The following is a 22,654-nucleotide window of genomic DNA, read 5'->3' as shown; positions in this document are numbered from 1 at the left end:
GTCATATATGGTGTGGTCCCAGATATTTAAAACCCCTTTATTTAAAATTAAGTAGTGCTGTGCTATTTTTAATTCTCCTGTCACTACAGGATGGTGCTGCACAGAACTTTAGACTTTTACCATCACCGTAATACCCGGATTAAAATAGATCAAGATCAAAATAAGGAGCCTTTTCATCAGCTCAACTTCCCGTAAGGCCTAGACATGGGAATTTAAAATAATTTAAAGTTCTTAGTTAGGAGTACAACCAAAAGAGTTATGTTTAAGCAATATGAGCTGTTTATTTTGTTACAAAAATTGTGAAAGACATATGCATTAATTACACCAAAAGTTAACTTGTATTGGTGGAAAAAGTGTTCTGAATAGCTAGCAGGACATAACATGAAAAATGATCAGGTGCTGTGTTACACACACACAGCGTTAAACTCACATCTCAGTTTTATAATATTTCCTGTAATTTCAACAAAGATTCTGTCTGCAAAGGATCCACAGGATTTCTAAAAAGCTAAACCTTATACTTACAAAATTCTTGTAAGATAACAATAAAAATACGAGTGACTTGAAACTGTCTTACGCGCTTTTTCATTGGATTTTACCTTTTGTTTAATATGAAGCTATAATGCTATTGCTGAGCATAAGAAAAAAAGATAAAGCAAGAAATTTTGAAAAAACAGTAATTTCATAGAGAAGATGAAGATAGTTCTCTAGGAAACCTTTAAAGAATGAAATACCTGTAATCACATTTCATAGAAACAATCTGGTTTTTAATTTTAAGATGTAATTTATAAATATTATAAAGCAGGAAAATAATGCTTTAGGTACTGATCATAGCTTTTTCCCTGTTGATTTCCATTTCAAAATTAAGACTGGCCATAAATCAGCCTGTTTCTGAAGTCTGTATGTGTTTAGAAAGAAACGATGTCAGTAACTTATTTGTCCACTAGGCCCCACGGTGCTGAAAGCAAGCAAGACAGTTAGTGAATATGAATTTGGCAGAAGAGCTGTATTTTCAGTACGCAGTGCAATAGGTAAATCACTAAAGGGCCCAAGTAAAAGTTGCCTTTAAAGCCCAGCTAAAATAAATGAACAAATCAGTAAGGAAAAAGTAAATAAATATTTTGATGCAGTGGTTGTACATGCATCCCAAGGGTATTTTGAACCTTTTTCATCTTCAGTTTACTTTAACTCTGTATCACCCCATTAGACTTCCTCCTACTTGAAGAACCCAGTCAAGTGCTCAGACCTGCATGGGGCAATGCACAGGTGCCTGAAGATGCCATTAAATTCACAGACTCTGAGCTCTCTACAGGTTCTCCCTGCACGTCTCCAACTTCAGGACTCAAGACCTGTACTCCAACACGACGAAACACACACACCTCGCAATTTTGCATGCACCAGAAACAGTGCGTGTGCTAAATGTGCTTCATTCGATTTGCTCAAAAGCTGTGGATGATAGATGATTCCTTGAAAAAAAATTAGAACAGTGATGGAAATAAACTGAGAGTCAGATTTTTACCTATTTTACGTTCCAGTAGTGCCCTCTCTCAAGGAATTTTTTTATGCCACGTGATGTCCATAAGCACAACTGTCCCTGCCCCTGCAAAGTGCTCATCTCATTATACAGTTTATCATCAATTGCTGCCTTCAAATTGTTCCATGGTGCAGATAAAGACCAAGTTTTCTTTTTTATTGCCAAATATTTTGTTTCCAAAGCATTCTGAACTGGAGATGTATTTCCCAGTAATCCACCTTAAGTGCTTTTATGGAATGCAGCTAAGATACCTCATCTGCAAAACAAAACGAAATAAAGCTAGCATTCACTCTTTATTGCAAGATAAATGCCATAAAGTAATCACAGAGGACAAACAAAGCAATCCATGATTAAGGTGTTATCTTTCTGTACTCACTTTCCACTTCAGATATTAGGAGAAACAAACAAAAAAGAGTTGATTTTAAGATGTGGAAAACATTTTCTGGTGGTGGTGATAATCACATTAACATTTCATAGGTAGTCATGTGACACAAAAGAGGATGGAACTGAACTACATTTTCATTCAAGTTTTTATTAAAAATTAAAAGAAGAAAATTCAGAGTGCCAAACTTTGACTCTGATGCCATCCAGTTAATTTTTTATTCAGAAATTAATTTAATTCAAATATATTTCAACAATAGGAAGTGTTGCCATGAAATGATACAGCAGTTTTTGCGGAACTACTAGCCACTTTGACAGCAATGGTGAGACATCATGCAATTTTCAGCATAGATCAAGGAAATCTCTGGAGCTCTGGAGCCCTCAGCACAAGAGGGACATGGACCTGTTGGAATGGGTCCAGAGGAGGCCACAAAGATGATCAAAGGGCTGGAGCACCTCTGCTATAAGGACAGGCTGAGAGAGTTGGGGTTGCTCAGCCTGGAGAGGAGAAGGCTCCGGGGAGACCTTAGGGCAGACTTCCAGTCCCTATAAGAAAGCTGGGGAGGGGCTGTTGGCAAGGGCATGTAGCGATCGGACAAGGGGAAAAGGTTTTAAACTAGAGCAGGGCAGGTTCAGATTAGACATTAGGAAGAAGTTCTTTACACTGAGGGTGGTGAGACACTGGCCCAGTTTGCCCAGAGAGGTGGTGGAGTCCCCATCCCTGGAGACATTCAAGGCCAGGCTGGATGAGGCTCTGAGCAACCTGATCTAGTTGAAGATGTCCCTGCTGACTGCAGGGGGGTTGGACTAGATGGCCTTTAAAGGTCCCTTCCAAGCCAACACATTCTATGATTCTACGATTCGACATCAATTTGGTTTTTCTTAGCACATCTTTAGCAGGAGGTAGCCAGTGGCCGGGAGTGCAGGCAGCACACCTCATAGCCATAAAGGGATCTTTTTCTCTGGAAGTTGCTCCATGGAGCAGGGATGCCTCAATATTAGTGGAGACTCCTTAGTGACACATCTGGTGCTGCCCACTGAAAGATCAAGGGGATAATTGCAGTTCCCTTCACGTCCAGTTAAAATTGGTTTCTCCTGGGAACTGCACTGAGCCTATTCGGACTTCCTAAGACAGGACTGGTCTTTCCTGGCTGCCCAACATTGTACATCACACCCATCAGTCCCACAGGAAAGGGAGGCAGGAGGAACGTCCCTCTAATCCAGATAGTGAAAGTGAAATCAGGAACTCTTCTCTCTTGATCTTCCATCATTTCACACCACTTTGGTAGCCCCATAATATATTTTTTCTAACTTCCCATTAAGATCTGGAAGCAAAGAGCTCCACTTCCCTACCAGCAGGATTTTAAAGGAAAATCACAGAATCACAGAATGATAGGAGTTGGAAGGGACCTCTGGAGATCATCTAGTCCAACCCCCTGCCAGAGCAGGGTCACCCAGAGCAGGTGGCACAGGAATGTGTGCAAGCGGGTTTGGAATGTCTCCAGAGACGGAGACTCCACCACCTCTCTGGGCAGCCTGTGCCAGGGCTCTGCCACCCTCAAAATAAAGAAGTTCCTCCTCATGTTTAGGTGGAACTTCCTATGCTCAAGTTTGTGCCTGTTACCTCTTGTCCTGTCACTGGGCACCCAACAAAGTCCCAACAAAGCCACCAAGGATATTTGGATGAAATGAAGAACACAGTATTTTAGATATTATCTTTACATTTTCATTTGATTTCTTGATGCTAAGTCTTTGTCAGAATTTAAATACCTAAGTTTCCTGCATCTTCTGAATCCAACACCTAGGGAAAAACCACATAGCCTGCTCGAGAGGTATGTTCAAGTTTGTGCCTGTTACCCCTTGTCCTGTCACTGGGCACCACTGAAAATGTTCTTCCTTCCCACCTTACACAGCTGCGATGAAGGTTTATCCCATCCTAAGCATCTGGTGCTATTTTACTTTAGCAGGGAAAGAAAATTAAATACACGGCCCCAAGACTGGATGACTTTTTCAGCAGCTTTACACAGCTCCAGTGAAGAGCAGACCTAGGTAGACGTTGGAGGATTTGTCTTAGTATCAGCCAGTGGGTCTCCGTTAGATAGCAGTATGTATTTCTTCCTTATAGACTGTGCCACTGCAGAACACGTTGTCCCTGGCTCCCCGTAGAACAGGACTATGGAAAGGCTGCACTGCTGCAAAGGGCATGAGGTGCCTCCAACCTACAAGTGACGAGGTTGTTTCGCACATTGTGGTGTTTTTTTAAGAAGAAAGCCTCTGAATAGGGGGAAGCCATACTTAAACATGTTATAGAGGGCTATCTTTTACTTGTCATGTTAAAAACGGTGGTTAGTTTTATTAAACTGTGATTGCAAACTTCTGCCTGTGGAACCTCCATCTGAAATGCTTCTCTTATTTCATACACTGCGCCGCTCCAGATACTCATCAGCCCTCTTTGCAGCAGACTTGATTTTTGGAAGGACTGGTCTGCATAGCTGTTCTTGGTTTATTCAGGTTTCTGACACACCGTTTATCACCTTTACATTCTTACACTTCCACTGAAAAAGCTTGAAAACAGAATTGAGACAAAGCTTTTAAGTTTGTCTTGATGCCAGGAGTCACCAGCTTTCTGTGATTTTCATCTGAAACAAGAAATCAGTGAAGCTGGGTGTCTGTAAATGTCAGCGTGTCCAGCCTAACCTCCCTGCTCATTACAGAACACATAACCAGCTATGGCCTGATTGGTTTTGAGCTTAATTCTATGGCAAACTGAAAACAATTTTCTTTGGTTTTTCACTTTCTAATACCTGTCTTCTGTAAAATAAAAGTTCCTGTCCTCACACATACTAAACTGATGCTAACATCATTTAAACCAGGTTGTGGAAAGTAAGTATTTACTTCCCAGCAGTTGTTAAAATGCCATTACAGATTGTATTTAAATGTAAACATTACACTAAAAGTAATTATGTTCATGTGAGACAATGATGATGATGATGGTGATAAGATCAAGCAGCAGATGTGTGAACGTAAGTGCCTGCCATCTTATTTTAAACATCAGATGAGCTGAATGGAAGCCTAAGTGGGATCATTTTGGGATCATTTTTTTAACTCAATATAAATAATTCTTTAAATTTTATTCTCCATTTCAAGGTATGGCAAATTATAGTCGAATGTTCTTCACAGTGTTGATATAGTGGCACTGACGTCATTACTTCAGAGGCAACTAATTGAGAAACACGTTAGGTAAGATACCTTTTACCATGCATAAGCAGGAGAACAGTTTAAAATTTGGTGCCTCTCATCAAACCCTGTAGGTACTTACCATGCCTGTTCTCCACAGAGCTACTGCAGCACTGCCAACCATCTCCTTCACATCTTTCAATACTTAAAGGGGGCTTATAAGAATGATGGGGACAGGCTTTTTAGTACAGCCTGCTGCGATAGGGCAGATTCAGACTAGGTATAAGTCAGAAATTTTTTATGCTGAGGGTGGTGAGACACTGGCCCAGGTTGCCCAGAGAGGTGGGAGATGCTCCATCCCTGGAAACATCCCAGGTCAGGCTGGGCAGGGCTCTGAGCAACCTGATCTAGTTGGAGATGTTCCTGCTCATGGCAGGGGATTGAACTAGATGGTCTTTAAAGGTCCCTTCCAAATCATTCTATGATTCTATGATCTGCAGCCTCTTGGGCCTTCTCACCTTTGCCCATCTCATGGGCATCTTCAAGAAAACATCTGCTGGACTGGACGTGACAAAAAACAGTGTGGAGTCAGAGGTACCTCCCACCTATTCTTTGCTATGTTTTCTCTGGTAACTTAACAGGAGTGTAAGAAACACATGCTTACCTCACACCTTCACCTTGCTGAGCTCTATCCCTTCCTGCAGCCTCTCAGGATGTGGCCTAACCACCCAATGCCACAAGGTGGAGACCCACTCAGTCCACAGCATGTCTATTCTGCATAAAACAGGTCAGATTTGCGGGGCCAAGAAGTTGGGTTGGGCAGTGGATGAGGAATCAGGAAGGTCTCAGGCAATGAAGTCAAACATGAGGTCAAACCTCAGCTGCGGTGACTCCTTACTGTGGAAAACCCAAACATGATGACAGGGGAGGAGGAAGAGGTAGGGAACCGGCGGGGTCTCTCCATATGTGATTTATAGGAAGACAATTTGCTCTGCTAGTTCTGCTAGGCACGGCTGAAGGTCAGGCTTTGCAAACTGGGACCCAAAACCACTTTGGAGGTGTGGATTGACAGGATGGCTGCATCACACAGTGCATGTTAGAGCAAGATCTGGTTGCTTCAGTAAAAGAACACAAAGGAAATTGTAGAAAATGGCAGGAACAGGCTCTTGAACAGAGCACGTAGATCTTCATTACCATCTGTCCTCTGCCACGAGCCTTCCTCAACAGCTTGGCTGCCATGATATGGAGAAAAAGTAGTGTTTCCACCCAGGCTGTGATGGATAGCCCCAGTTGGAAGGAGCTGCACCAGCTCTAATGTATTATAAAATTGTTTTTAATTTATTAGAAGAAGAAAAGAGCAAGTATTGTTTCCACGAACCTTAACCACTTTATTGGTATTAAATCATATTAAGTTGCTGTTATTTTCTTGTATTTGGCATTTTCTTCTGAATGTTTATTCTGATTCGCTTTAGCTTCTGGCCAAGTGTGCATCAAGTGTCGAGAGCCAGTTCTAAACTCCATTTCCCCTATAAAAAATGAAGAGAGGTAATTACATTTAAGAGCACTGTATAGAAAAAAAGTAGCAGTAATTTACTTCTATGGGCAGGTGTAGAGCAAAACAATAGCATTGAGTAGACGTGTCATGTGAGTTGCTTGAATAGACCATGTATACCTACTGCTTGAAAAAACAGCCAGCGAGTGTGCTGACTCTGAATCATAGAATCACAGAATCATAGAATCGTTAGGGTTGGAAGGGAGCTTAAAGATCATGTAGTTCCAACCCCCCTGCCCTGGGCAGGGACACCTCTCACTAGATCAGGTTGCTTAGAGCCCCGTCCAGCCTGGCCTTAAAAACTTCCAGGGATGGGGCTTCCACCACCTCCCTGGGCAACCTGTTCCAGTGTCTCACCACCTTCACGGTGAAGAACATCTTCCTAACGTCCAGTCTGAATCGACCCATCTCTAGCTTTAATCCATTCCCTCTAGTCCTACCATTACCCGACATCCTAAAAAGTCCCTCCCCGGCTTTCTTGTAGGCCCCCTTAAGATACTGGTAGGCCGCTATAAGGTCTCCTCGGAGCCTTCTTTTCTCCAGACTGAACAATCCCAGCTCTCTCAGTTTGTCCTCACAGGAGAGGTGCTCCAGCCCTCTGATCATCCTCGTGGCCCTTCTCTGGACACGTTCCAGCACAGCCATATCTCTCTTGTAGTAGGGGCTCCAGAATTGGACGCAGTACTCAACAGGTGGGGTCTCACAAGAGTGGAGTAGAGGGGGAGAATCGCCTCCCTCGACCTGCTGGCCACGCTTCTCCTGATACAACCCAGGATACGATTGGCTTTCTGGGCTGCTAGTGCACACTGATGGCACTCGTCTCGTCTCGTCTACCATCAACCCCAAGTCCTTTTCTTCAGGGCTGCTCCCAAGCCAGTCACTGCCCAGCCTATATCGGTGCTTGGGATTGCCCCGACCCAGATGGAGGACCTTGCACTTGGTTTTGTTGAACTTCATGAGGTTGGCATGGGCCCACCTCTCCAGCCAGGTGAAGCATGCAGTGTCTTACAGTGAAGCATTTTGAATCTGATGCTGCAGAAGACGACGTGACCTGCAGAAGGGACGTGCGGGGAGCCTAGGGAGCTCAGTACCCCGCAAGCTGTGAGTCTAAGAGGCAAAACAAACTCTACACATTTCCTCAGCCTAAAGTATATTTTCAGACTAATGCAAATAGCAGCTTCGTGTCACGTAACTGTGAAGCCTCGTGTCAGAGGGAGGTAAATCAAGAAAAACTCCACTGAAGTTAGGCCAAGTCACAGCCGTAAGAGCAGGAGTGTGCATGCATGTTTATATATGCCAATATCATTAATTACTTCACTGAGCTTCTTCTAGGGGCGATGTTGGGTCTCGCAGTCCCCAGGTGATATATCGACTCTTTAGAAGTTAATCAGTGAGTTGAATCTACTCTGCAAGCTTTATAATTCACCGTATTTTAGACTTACTATTGCAAAATGGTACGACTTGGGCTAGTATTTGGAACACACTCAGAAAACATGCAGATAAAGCAATTAGACACTTTAGATTTGGCTTCTTGGTGACAGTGTCCATACTAATTAAACTGATTGAGAACACATGCAGACTCGTAAGAGGGCCAGGTCAGGACTAAATTTTTCTTATGAGGATACAGTAAATAGGTCACACAGTGAAACAACATCAATACTAATTGATTAATATGTTCTACAAACCCAATGGAAATTAGGGCAATTTGCTCATTTTAAAATTAAACTAGTTATAAATGATTTGAGATGGTTTTACTTGCCTAATTTTAGACAACTTAATTCACTTTGTCCTATGACTTTTAAGTAACACGATTAATATATGCAAATTAATTAAAATTTCTATATACTAATTGACTGAGTCATGTCCTTATCTTTTTGCAATGAATTCTTCTGTAAATACCATCATCCAAATGAAAAATATAACAAAGCCCTTAGAAATTTTTCCATAACTGTCCCTACAAAATGCAATTTTAGTATAATAAAGCTATCTGTTCAAAAAAGAAAAAAAAGTTCTTATGAATTTCAAAATTGCTTTTCTTGCTGAAATTCTGTGTGTTCCATGACCAAAAAGAGAACACGAACACAGCAGAAATTTTGGAAAAAATTTATAAGAAAAAACTTTAACTTTAAATTAAAATTGGACATAGCTTACATTTCAGCTTTTGAAAAAGGAAAAATAACATTTTATCAGCAGTGATCTGGACTTAAATACAGACACACTGAGTCATAATGAAACCTCTTGAAAGACTGAAAACTGGCTTTTGGGTTGGTTTTTTTTGTGTGAAAGTTACTTGGATATCCTGTTTTATCAAATTTTGTGGGGTGTTATTTGCATTACGCTGTGAAACAGAGTTTGGCTGTGCATATTTTGGGTTTCTAAGACCATTACAAGATACGTAAAACATGTCTCCAGCAAGTGTTAACATCTTCTAAACAAAAACCTTGAACTTTTACATAAATACAGGTAGAATTTGGCAAAATGCGAAAGGTATGAAGTCACCAGATGTAAGAGCGTAAGATTTCACCTTGAATGAACTTTAGACGTGGCGAAGGATTTGCAGTGCCTTTCACAATTGGAAAACAAAAGAAAATGGAGTAACCTAAAATACATATTTTTGAAGCAGATCTCCTGCCCTGATCTGTTTTGAGTAGCACTGTTTGCAGCTGCTATTAGCTTCTTCTTTTCCAAGACATGCTTAGTCAATTGGGACAACCCCAATTCATTGCTTTCCAGGTTTGTCTACGATTATCCCCTGCAACGGTCGACCGCGTAGCTGCCAGATTAACACAATGCAAAATGCGCATAATGACACTGCATTTTCAGTACCCTTATGTCAAGGATATACTTTGGCCAAGCACATCAGAACCTTTAATAGTGCAAACAACTGCTTCAGTCAATCTTTGGTTGTTCTCAGACGCCCTGGAAACCTCTTTCAGCCCCTGCAAGTCCACAGTCTGGACCCTGCACATCATCTGAAAAACATCAGCCTTTTCATGAGTCCATCCCAATATCCATCCTAAATGTTTTTGGATGCTTACCTGAATCAAATAGAATATATAAGTCTTTTTACGATTTATCTATTTCTAGCAATCTAGTTTGTGTGCAGAGCTAATAATGGCAACTCAAGTTATGGCACCACCTTGTGACTTATGTTTCTAGTCAACAGCAGAGCCACATTCAACAAAATCCTCTTCCGACTGCGTCTGGTTTTGAAAAGGGATCACTGATTCTGTCTAGAAGATTCCCACAAACAAAATGCAAGCTGAAAATCACCGTTTTACATATTTCCTTGTTAATACGAATTTTGTACTTGTTCTAGATCTGCAACTGCATAATTGCAACTAATAAACCAAGTTTTAAAATTCTTTGTTGTTTTCTTGCCATGTAAATGGTACAGGTGTGCCTACAAACAACAGATAAATTAACATCTGGACTCTGGGAAATAAATTTGTGTTGTTCTTTTTCCTTTTGAACACATAATATCAGCTGAGGTCTTGTTTTAAAGCAATTTATTTAATGGGATGTTATCAAACAAAATAATACGCACCATTTACCACATTTTCTGTTTATTAACTACATTTTGCATATACTTAACTCTGAACCTTGTCAGTAGGATGTATTTGAGTAAAACTTTCATAAGCCACCCTAACATAGTTGATAAGAGTAAGAAATCCCAGTATTTACAAAATATCATTGCTCAGCCACCCTGGTGGCTGGCATGTTGAGGAAACAAGCAGTAAAAATATTTTTATGAGAAGAGAACTGTAGGCCATGCAAGTTCATTCTATAATTATTATTTTCTGAACTTTGTTCACATCACTAATCAAAAAATGAAGGTTTATCTCCCAACTCTTATTCTTTATCATTCACACTAGCCTACCTCACTTTTAGATGATACAAAGAAAATTGACAGTATTCTTTGTACAGAACAGCCACACTTTTCCCCATTCCAGAATTTGGATTGTAATCCCTAAAACTGCGCCATGCTTATGTGTGTCTATATGTGGAAATATGTTGCAAATGAGGGTGTAATGTCACTTATTCTTTAAGGTATTTATTTCAATTTTTAATGTAATCTCAATATGTTAATTTAATAAAGTTTTTTTGTGTGGTTTTTTTAAATGGATAATAAAACAATTGATTTGCAATGGAATGCCTGCTGGACATTTGATGTAGATCATGGAAAAGGCTTCAAAGCCAGTGGCTCTGCACTGCTGGAGTGTTGCAGCACCCTGAAAAACAAAGTCGTCCAGCTCAGGCCATGCGTTCCCAGGGCCACCCTGAGCAAGTGCCTGCCCTTGGAGGGCACTTGAGCAAGTGCCGCACACGGACAGCACGATGCTGCAGGCTGAGAATAACTGCTAAAGCCAAGGCAGGTAACGGGAGATGTGGACGTGAAGGTTGAGTCTAACATGTCCTTGGAGGTGTCCAAGGCCAGGCTGGACGGGGCTTTGAGCAACCTGGTCTAGTGGGAGGTGTCCCTGCCCAGGGCAGGGAGTGGGACCGGGTGGTCTTGAAGGTCCCTTCCAACCCAAACCATTCTGTGATTCTGTGTCTCTCCCTGTGAGTTAGTAGCTGATGCAATACTCACAATCATGCTCTGAAACTGGGTTTTTCACTCCACAGTCCTTTCCTGCATGTACCATCTCACTTGGAGAGCAGATGCAAAGAGCAACTGTGAGAAGATTGCTTTGTCATGGATGTCAACAAGCCTGTTTTCAGCAATTTGGCCTCAAATTTCATATACATTCCATACTACGCTATCTTTTCTTAAAATAGGTTTCATTTTCAAAGTGTATTTTTGAGATGTCTTTTGTAAATTTTAGTTTCTAACTTATTTCACTCCTCCATTAATTTGCTGCCTGCTTTTTCGTGCGTTTCCTGCCCGCACTTCAATCTACTGTTGCTTACAAACATTTACCAACTATCATTTACTATCATTGTGCAAAAACACACTAAGGATATCTGATTTCAGTATGCATAAATATAGCTGATAAAATCAACCCTTCTTGCAGCTGAAATTACTATTTAAATACTAATATTACTAATAGTACTAATTAAGTCTTTTTAGACAAACAAGATATATCTGCAGGGTGTGCAAAAGAATTCTGTGCAATTCATCCATGCCATAAAAGTTTTTAAAATATCCCAGCTCAGCTCCAGGAAAGAATTCCACAAAATCCTAATGCGTTGGAACTGCACACTCTGTACCAAATAATAAAAAGCTACTTGTGCGTATTATAGTGAAAACAAAACTAGGAAAGCAGATATCATCATAGCCACTTGTTGGAAAGCTGCTGCCATCTTAGTTAACAGCATCTGCCTCGTTCAGCTGCCTTCTCCCCAACCTGGCAGTAATCTTAAAACCACGAGATCTGTACTTTTACTTAACCAGAATCCCTGATCCACTGGGGCCAAAAGACATATTTTCTCGGAATAGATGGGAAAATACCTGGAAGCAACCCCTCCAAGTGTCGATGCTCACCCTGGTCAACCCAATTCTGGCCATTCTTGAATGTTTGAAATGCTCTCTGCATGCAGAGCCAGGAAATCCAAAATGTCACTTGCGCTTGGAGGATTAATCTGCATTTTACAACTTTACGTGCCTGAACAAACTCCAGGAGGGGACTTGACTGAAGTGGCAAGTGAGGCAAATTATTATTGTCTCCGGCTGGATTACTCCCAGGTTGTAGTATTCCTTACCTGCCTCTAAGTGGCAACAGGTACAGCTTTCTTCCCTGCAGTCCCCAAAAAGGACACACTCCTCTCTAACTGTGAAAATCAAATAAATCACTCGGAGTCTCTTCCATCTGGCTAAATCCTGTTCAGTCAGCATAAAGGAGGGAAATATCCCAGCAGTACTACCAGGTTGCTCTTACAGCAAGTCAGATTGGATCACGAGAGGTGAATGATTAGAGAAACTGCTTGTCTGTGAAACTTAAACGCTATTGTACGAAATATTTACATGTTAATACCAGTGACCAACACTGTCCAAAGGGGGTCGATCCCACTCCTATCTCCTTGTGTTATGGGGAAGACGGAGACCTCTACTTTGACCGTGTCTTTATTTCTGCTTTGTTTTTAGGAGTTTTCTCTGATATTTCTGTGCAACAGCATTATAGAATTATTTTTAAGAAGGCAGAACATTGACAGTCTACAAAGCCTGACCTGAAAAAGGAAAAAGATATTGCAAAGAGGAGTTTCTGCACCATTGTTTGGATGGAAATTTAGCACCAATATCAAAGCTGGAATCTCGAAAAATATTGTTTTTCTAACACTGTAGATGCCACACAGTTAAGTTAGCAGAAATAACACTTATCCAGCCTGTGGGAGACCCATCTCCCACTCCTTTCTCTGCTGAAAATGCAAATTATTGTCACTTGGATGGGTGCCCTTAGCACAAGGCTCCTTCTGACCTCACAGACTGAGTAAATGCTAACCCAGACAGCAATGAGAACAATTATATACCTCCCTGCCAAATTCACGGCTTCATACGGGTGTATATAGGCACACACTTAACAACAGGTGTGTAAGCAATCCCGTCTCACCCTGAAGTACGATGATCAAAATCAGGCAATGGGAAACCAAAACCTGTGTGGTGTTCTAGCTGAGGAGCCGGTACCTGCAGAAGCAGCTGTTTAACAAGCAACTGTTCTTTTGTTTGTGCAGAGGTGACAATTATAGTGTGTTGAGAACGGGACAGAAAGTGATGAAAAAAACCACAGAAATTATTTCTTGTTATTACCCTTTTTAAAATAAATTATTTGATCTTGCTGTTACTCTGAAAACGAGTAAGAAGTTAGTCCATGCAGTTCAAGGGGTGTTTTCTGTATAATTTCCAGAGCTGCCACACCGTGATCCTCATTTTTTAATGTACAGGGATGGGCTGGTCTCAGCTAATGCTTACTGATTGCTTCAGGACTTCATCTCTAATTTTAGTCAATCAACTGTCCGATTCAAGTAACACACTTAATCAGAATATAAGTAACATACTAGCCTTGTACTTTAGACGTTAGCTTAAATACTAACATGTCTGGAAAATACAATATACTTGGAGGACATCAGATGTGTTAAATTAAAGTCTTTTGTCATTTAAATCTATGAATGCTGAGAAACCTATGGTAGAATTTGGCCTACTGTGTTATTTATTAAGATGTTAGACAAAGATAAATATTGTTCTGGAGCCCACTGCTGGCTAAGGAACTCTTCCTTTATTGCATAGATTTGCTTGCACAGAATTAATTTGATTTAACTTTTCAAGGTGCTTTTCTAAACCTTAAAAGTGCACAACCTTTGTCAAAGCAATGGTAACATAATAAAGGGTAACAGTAAGAAAAACAATAGCTTATAAAGAATTGAATTTTCATTTTACGTTTAAATTCCACCACATACGCATGATTTGCATCTCAATCATATCAGTCTAACATATGAACGGCACAGCAAACACAAATGCTCCGAGAGAATGCATGGATTTATAAATATAAATAGGCAATTACATTACTAATCCACTGGATCATAGAACACTCTCAATCAAAACATTTGGCATGAGAATGAAAAACAGTAAAGAACCCGTAACACCTTTCAAGGAAAGACAAAAATTACAGCATGATCCAATTTAATGCCCTTTAAAATGGATATTCTTACAATTCAGGCTTGACGCTGTTGAATCACCTTCCTGTATTACAAACTCCAGGAGGAACTGCAAAGTTTTACCTTTCCTGGTATGTTCACCATTCAGTACTACTTACAATCAATGGAGGAACCTAACGAAAGCGTTGAAATAGCACAAATATATTACCATGAACAACTATCATATGCTTCTATAAACTTTATGTTTTATCTTTTGGAAAGCTTCTGCTATGTAATAAGATTTAGCCTCTTACTTTTAATCTCATATTGCAGGAGCAAGAAAAGACCTAGTCCTCCTCCGGCATGTTGCAGTGTTGTCATGGGTACACAAGTATGGTCCATCACTTCCACCAGTAAATAAACAAGATTCTCAAAGAGTGCTCGGCAGGATTTACTAGCTCTGTAGTATTGTTAGCTGCGCAGGGCTTTAAATAAGCAAATGGTTTGTCGTTTTAGAATAATATCCAGGGCTGTGTAGGGGCACACCTATGTGGTATATCTTCCTTTAGAAAAACCAAAGGGTAAGTGTTATGCTGTGTAACTTTATGCTCCTCGCTTTTTAATGCAGTTTATCTTTGCCTCTTGTTTTTCAGAAGACATTTCTAGGTTACACGAGGGTTCATGCTCTAATGTGGCAGGCAACTTGGGGTAGTCACCCACTAACTGCTTAAACAAACGAGTTCCATCTTTACATACATGAATAGTAAAATGCGATGTGTCCATTTTAATGGGGAAAAGTCATTTTAATGTGGCAGCACAATATTTGGCAGTATTCTCATCGTCTTTCCTAAGACAAAGTCTGCTCTCAGCCCAGAGACTACAATGATGAAATTCAGTCTTACCAACACATCTGTCAGCAGCTACAACAGGCTTGACTTGATTCTAACAACTCAGCATCTTATGTTGATGAAGGGATGTAGGTTAAATGCCCCAAGCTTGCGTTACAAGAAGGAAAAGCACAGATAGTTAAGAACACTTTATTTAGCATAGTATGTTAAGCTTCACGATAGTAAAGTCTCAGCTGGGGACTCCAATTTATTAAAGAAATGAAAAGAAACGTCAAATTAAATTGGGTAAAAAATTCAGGTCTAAAAGCTCTGAAACCACAAGCCTTTAACACTTTGAAAGAGAATCTACTGAAAAATTACATCATTGTCTTCTATACGGAGTTTCCAAAAGTAGGTACATTTTTGTTTTCTTGTTCACCACACGCACACTGTATGATGTCGCCTTCAGTCACACACACGCTATGTGTGACTGCGATGTTCTGTTGGGTTTAATTGTTAGCATATCTTCACTGATTAGCCTGAGTAAATCTAATTTACGGTTAGACAGAGCAAATAATTCATGATGAATAATTTATTTGATAAATTTAGCCATTTTTTTCATCTCTTGTCATATCTGTGAACAGATTGCAAGGTAGGTTTGGGGCTGGTTTTTCTTCTTAGTCTATGACTTCAGTACCAGTATTCAAAACCTGCATTGAACTCATCAGTTGCCTTTGGTTAGAGAAGTTATAAACTACTGTACTCGTTCTTTTGTTTTTGGAGCTAAGGCTGTAAAGTCTTGAGCTTCTGACTTGTATCCAACAAAGCATCTACCTTCAAAGGTAGTTGATTGCACTGAGGATTAGGGAATGACCCTCAAGGATCTGGGCCAAAGCACCAAAGTACCTTCAAGTACATGTATGTTTCTGCTGAGCTCTGAAGTATCCACCATCTCCATAAAGAAAGGGCACCAAGAGTTTCTAGTAAACAGAATTCTTTCCTGGATATGAAATTTGCTTTTCTCTAATATTTTGCCATTGGCACTCAACTGCTAGAATATTTACTGAGAGAGAGCACAGGGAGGACACAAGCCCAGCAAAAGCAGATTAATGTGGTGAATAGATGTTTGTGATTTTGGGTGTTTGCTGTTATCCGTTGCCCTTTGCTACTTAAGAGACAGCATCATCAAGCCCTATGTGTTGCTTGTAACACCATGTGAGGTCCTTGGGGCAAGAACATCTCTCTTCTGCTCAGAAAGCACACGGCATACTGGGATGCTCAAGGAAATAAATAATAAATTATAACAATTAGTGCAATCTTTTATCTCATTAGTAATTCTTGAATGTGAGAGAAGTCACATCGCAGTTACATCCATAAGGATTACTGGTTCAAGTAAAGGCTACGGGATCTCACCCTGCTGTTGCAGGCCACGTGGGGCTGAAAAATACAAATATCTTGAGTTGCTAACCTGTGTGTTTGAACACTTGAAGCCCCATTGGAAACACAATAAAAATAATTTGGCAAAGGCAGCCACAGTGTGCTTGCCAAAAACCATCAGCAAATATTGATTTACTAATTTATTCCCAAATTAAAGCTGAAATCGTGACTTTTTTTTTAAAGGGAAAGAGAAGAATGGGAGAAAAAGAGACCACTGTGGCTTCTAAGAGCGAACAAAGCAGAAAGATATCCCTCAGAAATTAACCTTCTTTTTAGATTATGGCTTTGCAGGCCTAAATAAATGAAGATTTCCATCCTTCACGAAATAACACTACTGTCGGTAAGCAGGTACCGTTCCTCCTTCCTCAGGCAGCAAGGACGTTCTGCAAAGCTGCCCTTTATACTACACATCCAGTGCCGAGAGAGTTAATTTAAATTTGATAACAAATGGCTCTTGCTTTTGAAACGAATGTAGCCTGGCAACTTCAACTGAGAACCCTTCATAGGGCCTCAATTATGTATGCAGCTTCTTTGAGAAATAGTTTCACACATCTGACCCAGAGCCCATGATGCTGTTGCTATGAAATAAAACTGTACGTAGGCAATGGTTCATTTCTATACAACCTCCGCATTTCTGTACTCCCCTTACCCCGGGTGCACATGTGAAAAACACACAAAATCACTGATTCCGGACCAGTTTCTTGCATTTCTTGCATCGTCTCGTCTGCTACCATTTGAACACAAATTTAACATGTATGATCGTTATTCCAGCATTTAACCTGCATGCTCGGGATTGCTTTTTTTCCAGGAATTTTCAGCCACTCTGCCAGGCTGCCCTTGTCAAAGCCACTGTGTGAAACCAGCGAGACAGAGAATGGGTTAAACACCCACACCATTTCATTATTTTTATTTTTTTTTCTCCCCCTCCCCTCCCAAAATGGCTGCTTTGTCTGTGTGCATACACCAATAGCAAATGTCCTTCTGTTATTGTACAGCCAATTTGATGTGTCAAGTATTCATATGCTAATGGCAGTACAGTTTCTCACTTTTCATAGATAAATTGTAAGGATTGTTACAGACAGTGAAACACAAGACTAAACAGCTTTTATTTCAGAAGTGATAAATTACTTTCCATTCAAATAACATCCACACATGCTACTGACCATTATTGTTTCTATTCATTGCGAGTTTGCCTTCTGTTTTTCTTTCTTAGAACGGTCAAAAAATATTTAGCAGATATAGCCAGAGTTGATGCAAATGATTTCATTTCCTTAATTTGCTTTGCACTTTCAAGATGTGAAGTTAATTTTTGTGCAGTTTTTACCCACAATGAAAGTTTTACAATGGGAACAGACATTGTTCTCCCATACAGAGCATTCATGATTTTTTAAAGCTTACAATAGGTGGGATCTGAAGACTGGAATATTTCCTCTCGTGTGTCAAAAAAGTATGCCATAGTATGCATGCCCAGAATCCATTACTTAGGAATGCTACTGGCAAAGGATTTACTAAATATAGCATAAATCAGGAGCCAAAGAAAATAATAGCCAACATCTTTTTGTTTTGTTGCAAGATCAACATTTATTCAAAGCCCGAAAAGACCGGGAGTTAAGAATGATCTTGTACCTGAAGTAAAATAAGACTGTTTTCGAAGTCCATATTTTATAAATATGGAATGAGTATTTGGCATGGATAAAATAAACTTGCTTATTAAGCAAAGACTTTTTTTTACAAACATAAAAATATGTTTGCCTTTCTACTGACTGAAATTGTGTGGGTTTATGTAACATAGCCATGGATTATATCTGTGTCCTCAATTCCGACATAAAAATGCATTTATATAATTATGTTGTTGCATGGTCAGTTCAAAAAGTAAGAAAATTCTGAGTTAAATCCATAAGCCCAGATGGACACCGTTAATTTCATTAGCCATTGGCTAATACCTGTGGCACCACACTGAAGTCCATTGATCCTCTCATTTAAGTCGCTGCACTCTGCCCCAGCCCAGGGAAGAGAGCAGGGTCAGCTACAAATAAAGGCCATACCTGAGGGTTGTGTATGTTAGGGCTTTTCCTCACCTTTGTAGAGGTGGAAGGTAAACGTCAATGCCAGCTAAACGCATGCAGCATCGGGTCACTGCAGACGTATGGTAACAAGGAGTTAGCCAGTGCAAAATGCAAGGCCCTCAAAGTAGCATCAGCTCATCTATGACATATATTTATGACATACATTTAACCAAAAGAGTAACTCTACATTGGATTATTTCTTTGATTTGCAAAACAGTGTGAAATCCTACAAATATGTAACACGTACAAGCAAGAGTTTTCTGGGGGTTGGAGCAGTAAAGCTTGTTTTATAAAATACGTGACCTTTCTTATTCTAAGTGTGCTTCATTGAGGTTGCATTGGTCTTGGGGATCTGCTACTTCATAAGCGAAGTTATAGGCTAGGGGAGGAGTTGGTTGGTGTGGGGCTTGAACAAGGATGTTGCATGTCATAGTTTAAGCAAAAGCATTAAATCCACAGTCAGGAAAAGGCAACACGAGAAATGGGGATGAAAACCCGTGCTGATCAGCTGGTATGTGAGCCACTGCTCTTCTACTTCATGACAAAGTGAGCATCATCTTGAAAAAACATTAGCACCCAGTCAGCATCCTTGACAAAAATGTGTGTTTCTGGAGAGATGCACCCACATGCACATTCAGCTCTCCAAAAGTGCAGACTCTCAGAGTTAGCTTTCCTGCTGCACGTGCCCACACCGTGCATTTCCTAAATCATAGAATCGTAGAATAGTTTGGGTTGGAAGGGACCTTAAACATCATCTAGTTCCAACCCTGCTGCCATAGGCAGGGACACCTCCCACTAGACCAGGCTGCTCAAAGCCTCATGATGATGATGATGCTGCTGATGATGCTGCTGCTGCTGATGATGTCCTCCATGTCTTGCCTGGAAGAAGACTTTGGTTTTGCAGCTTCCTTTTACAAAGCAATTGTGCCAACGCACCAAGAAGTCACACTGGGAAACGAATTAACCAGACTGCCCATAATCTCCTCCGAGAATTCATACAGGAGTATGAAAAGATGGTTGGAGCACGAAAGAAATGTGACAGTGTCAGGGCCCCACTTTTCCTGAGAAGAAGAGGGGGGAAACTGAAGAGAAAAGGACATTTGCAATTTTGGTGGCCCACCACACTCTGCAGTAACAGCCACAGAGCTGATCTACGCTGCCCTCAGAGGGCTGATGACTCATTATTCATCCCATGTGCTTGCAGGCGAGTGTGTAGCTGCTTATTAAAGAGTCTGGTTCTGCAAACACTTCTGCACTTGCTTGGTTTTAAGAATGCAAGTAATCCTACTGGGGTGAACTGTCAGCAACTAATTCTGGGAGCAATGACACTGCCAACATCTCAAGACTAATATGAGAAGACGAATCAAAATTCTAATCCCTTGAAGGCTGGTACAAACCAGCTTCCACCATATTTTTATCTAGTTTGCTCTCAGAAGTTTTCTTTCACATTTTATTTTTTTTTTATGTAGCTGTTTTTGCAGTAACAGTGAGGGAAAAAACACAAAAACATGTTAAAAAAGAACAAAATGTGAAAATGCTCAACATGAATATCGCACCTTTAAAAAAAGAAAATACACAGAATACAGAATAGTCAAGGGCTTTTTCCTCAAGTGTGGCACACAAAAATTAAATTAAAATATGAAAATTTACACTGTATCAATTTTTGTCTAAACCCTGTGAAAAATTATATTTTCTTTTTAATAAGCTACGTTCTTCCAGACCTCAACCAAAAAAATAATGCTAGCAAAAGCAAATAAATGTGCATTTAAGAGATGATCAGTCCTTTAAGTGGCGGGTACAGCTACTTAGAATATGTGTTTGTAAATGCCAAATTCTACAGCGCTGTGTTGCAGCTATGTGCAATGAGTTTCTTTTTTTTAGAATAGTTACAGAATGATCAGGAAAATGTGCAACGAAGTTTTCCTAAAATGAGCAAAGAACTGGATGATATTTTAGTTCTAAGCATGTTGGAGGAAGTTTTGGGGTTTCTGCATCCCTTTTAGGAAGTGAGGAAAACTGTAATAGGGATAACAGGAATGTGGACCCTCTCGCACACCCCAGGGAGGGTGTTCCAAGGAACCAGAGGAGTAAAACTGTGATTTACTCCGCAGTCATTCAATGTCCACTCCACAGCTTTGGGGGTAACTTCTCCCCACAAAGGCCCCGGTGTAGATTTTTTTATCAGTGGCCCACTACAGGAGAAGGGCGTTCAAATTCATAATTATGATAATTTTAAAATGTTAATCTCCTGACAGTTGTTTTCAGGATATGTTGAATTAAAGTTTACTTAGAAATGCTTAAGCTGATAGATAGTGGATGCTAATTAGACAAAAGGTGATGAGCAGGTCAAGGAGAAGAAGATGTATGCAAGGTTACCATTAGTGTACTTTACATCTTTGTGAAATTTTCATCTAAAGCGTTACCGCAGATGTTTTACAAGCAGCCTTTTTTTTTTTTTCAAGATGAAATGCCATAGTCAATTAAGTTTTCCACAAATGACAGAAAGTGATGGACTCATGTCTCTGAGTAATCCCTTCTGCCCACCCCTCTGAGGGTGCAGAAGGCTCCATCTGTGATGGGTGCAGGTGTTGAGACTCCACTGAAATGGCATATTTGGAGAACTAAGAGACACAGCACAAGAGGCTCAACTGCTCGTGTGGTCCTTTTCCAGGGGCTATGGGGGCAGCACCACACCATAAGATGGCAGGGCACCTTGTGCAACAAAAATATACCTGGTCAACTGTCTCCTGATCTCACCCCAGTCCTGAACAAGCCCTATCTCTTTAGGGCTTCAGAGGAATGAGGAGAATTTTTGTGGCCCAAAATCTTGCTTCTTTTCCCCAAAGGATAATCCAGTTTCCTGGTCTGTGTCTCTTAATTAGTATTTCAAATTTAAATTTATGCCTTTAAATTTCAGGCATAACATAAAATTCAAAAAGCATATTACTGTTCCAATTGTGACTGTGTTTGCAATTGCCATTATGACCATGATTATGATTACTATTATTGAGCCGTAAATTCCCAAAGCTTAAGGCTAGCATGACTCATCAGGTCACACCAGTCTGACGTTCTGAGTGTCACAGGCAACTGTATTTAATCTGTTCTCTCCTGCGCTGAGCTCAAGGACCTCTACTGTTTGACTGAACTGTTACTCAGGTTTAGCTAAAGCACATCTTCCAGAAGACATCTTCCTTCTTCATCTGAGGGATGGAGATCCTGCAGACCCCCTCGGCAATTTGTCTGATGGTTGATCAGCCACACTGGCAAAAGATTGTGTCTAATTTCTCATTTTAATCTGTTTGGCTTCGGTTTCCAGACACCAGTTCTTCTGATATCTTTGTCAGACCAAAGAGCCCTTTGTGGTGGTGAATGGAGTCAAATCCAGTTGTCAGCTGGTCACGTGGTGTTCCCCAGGGCTCAGTATTGGGGCTGTTTCTCTTTAATAACTTTATCAATGATCTGGGCAAGGGGATCAAGTAAGTTTGCAGATGACACCAAGTTGGGTGGGAGTGTCAACCTGTTGGAGGGTCGGAAGGCTCTACACTGGGATTTGGATAGGCTGGATTCATGGTCCAAGGCCAACAGTATGAGGTCCAAGAAGGCCAAGTCACAACAACTCCATGAAGCGCTACAGGCTGGGGGAGGAGTGGCTGGAGAGCTGCCTGGAGGAAAAGGACCTGGGGGTGTTGGTCGACAGCCGGCTGAATATGAGCCAGCAGTGTGCCCAGGTGGCCAAGAAGGCCAACAGCATCCTGGCCTGTATCAGGAACAGTGTGGTGAGTAGGACTAGGGAAGGGATCGTCCCGCTGTACTGGGCACTGGTGAGGCGCCACATCGAGTGCTGTGTCCAGTTTTGGGCCCCTCACCACAAAAAAGACATTGAGGCTCCAGAGAAGGGCAACGGAGCTGGTGAGGGGTCTGGAGCACAAGTCTTGTGGGGAGCGGCTGAGGGAGCAGGGGTTGTTCAGCCTGGAGAAAAGGAGGCTGAGGGGAGACTTTCTCGCTCTCTACAACCCCCTGAAAGGAGGGGGTAGCCAGGGGGGGTCGGTCTTTTCTCCCAAGGCACAAGCCATAGAACAAAAGGAAATGGCCTCAAGTTCTATCAGAGGAGGCT

The sequence above is a fragment of the Rissa tridactyla genome, chromosome Z (assembly GCF_028500815.1).
Source record: "Rissa tridactyla isolate bRisTri1 chromosome Z, bRisTri1.patW.cur.20221130, whole genome shotgun sequence".
NCBI lineage: Eukaryota > Metazoa > Chordata > Aves > Charadriiformes > Laridae > Rissa > Rissa tridactyla.
This window is presented reverse-complemented; position numbering follows the sequence as displayed.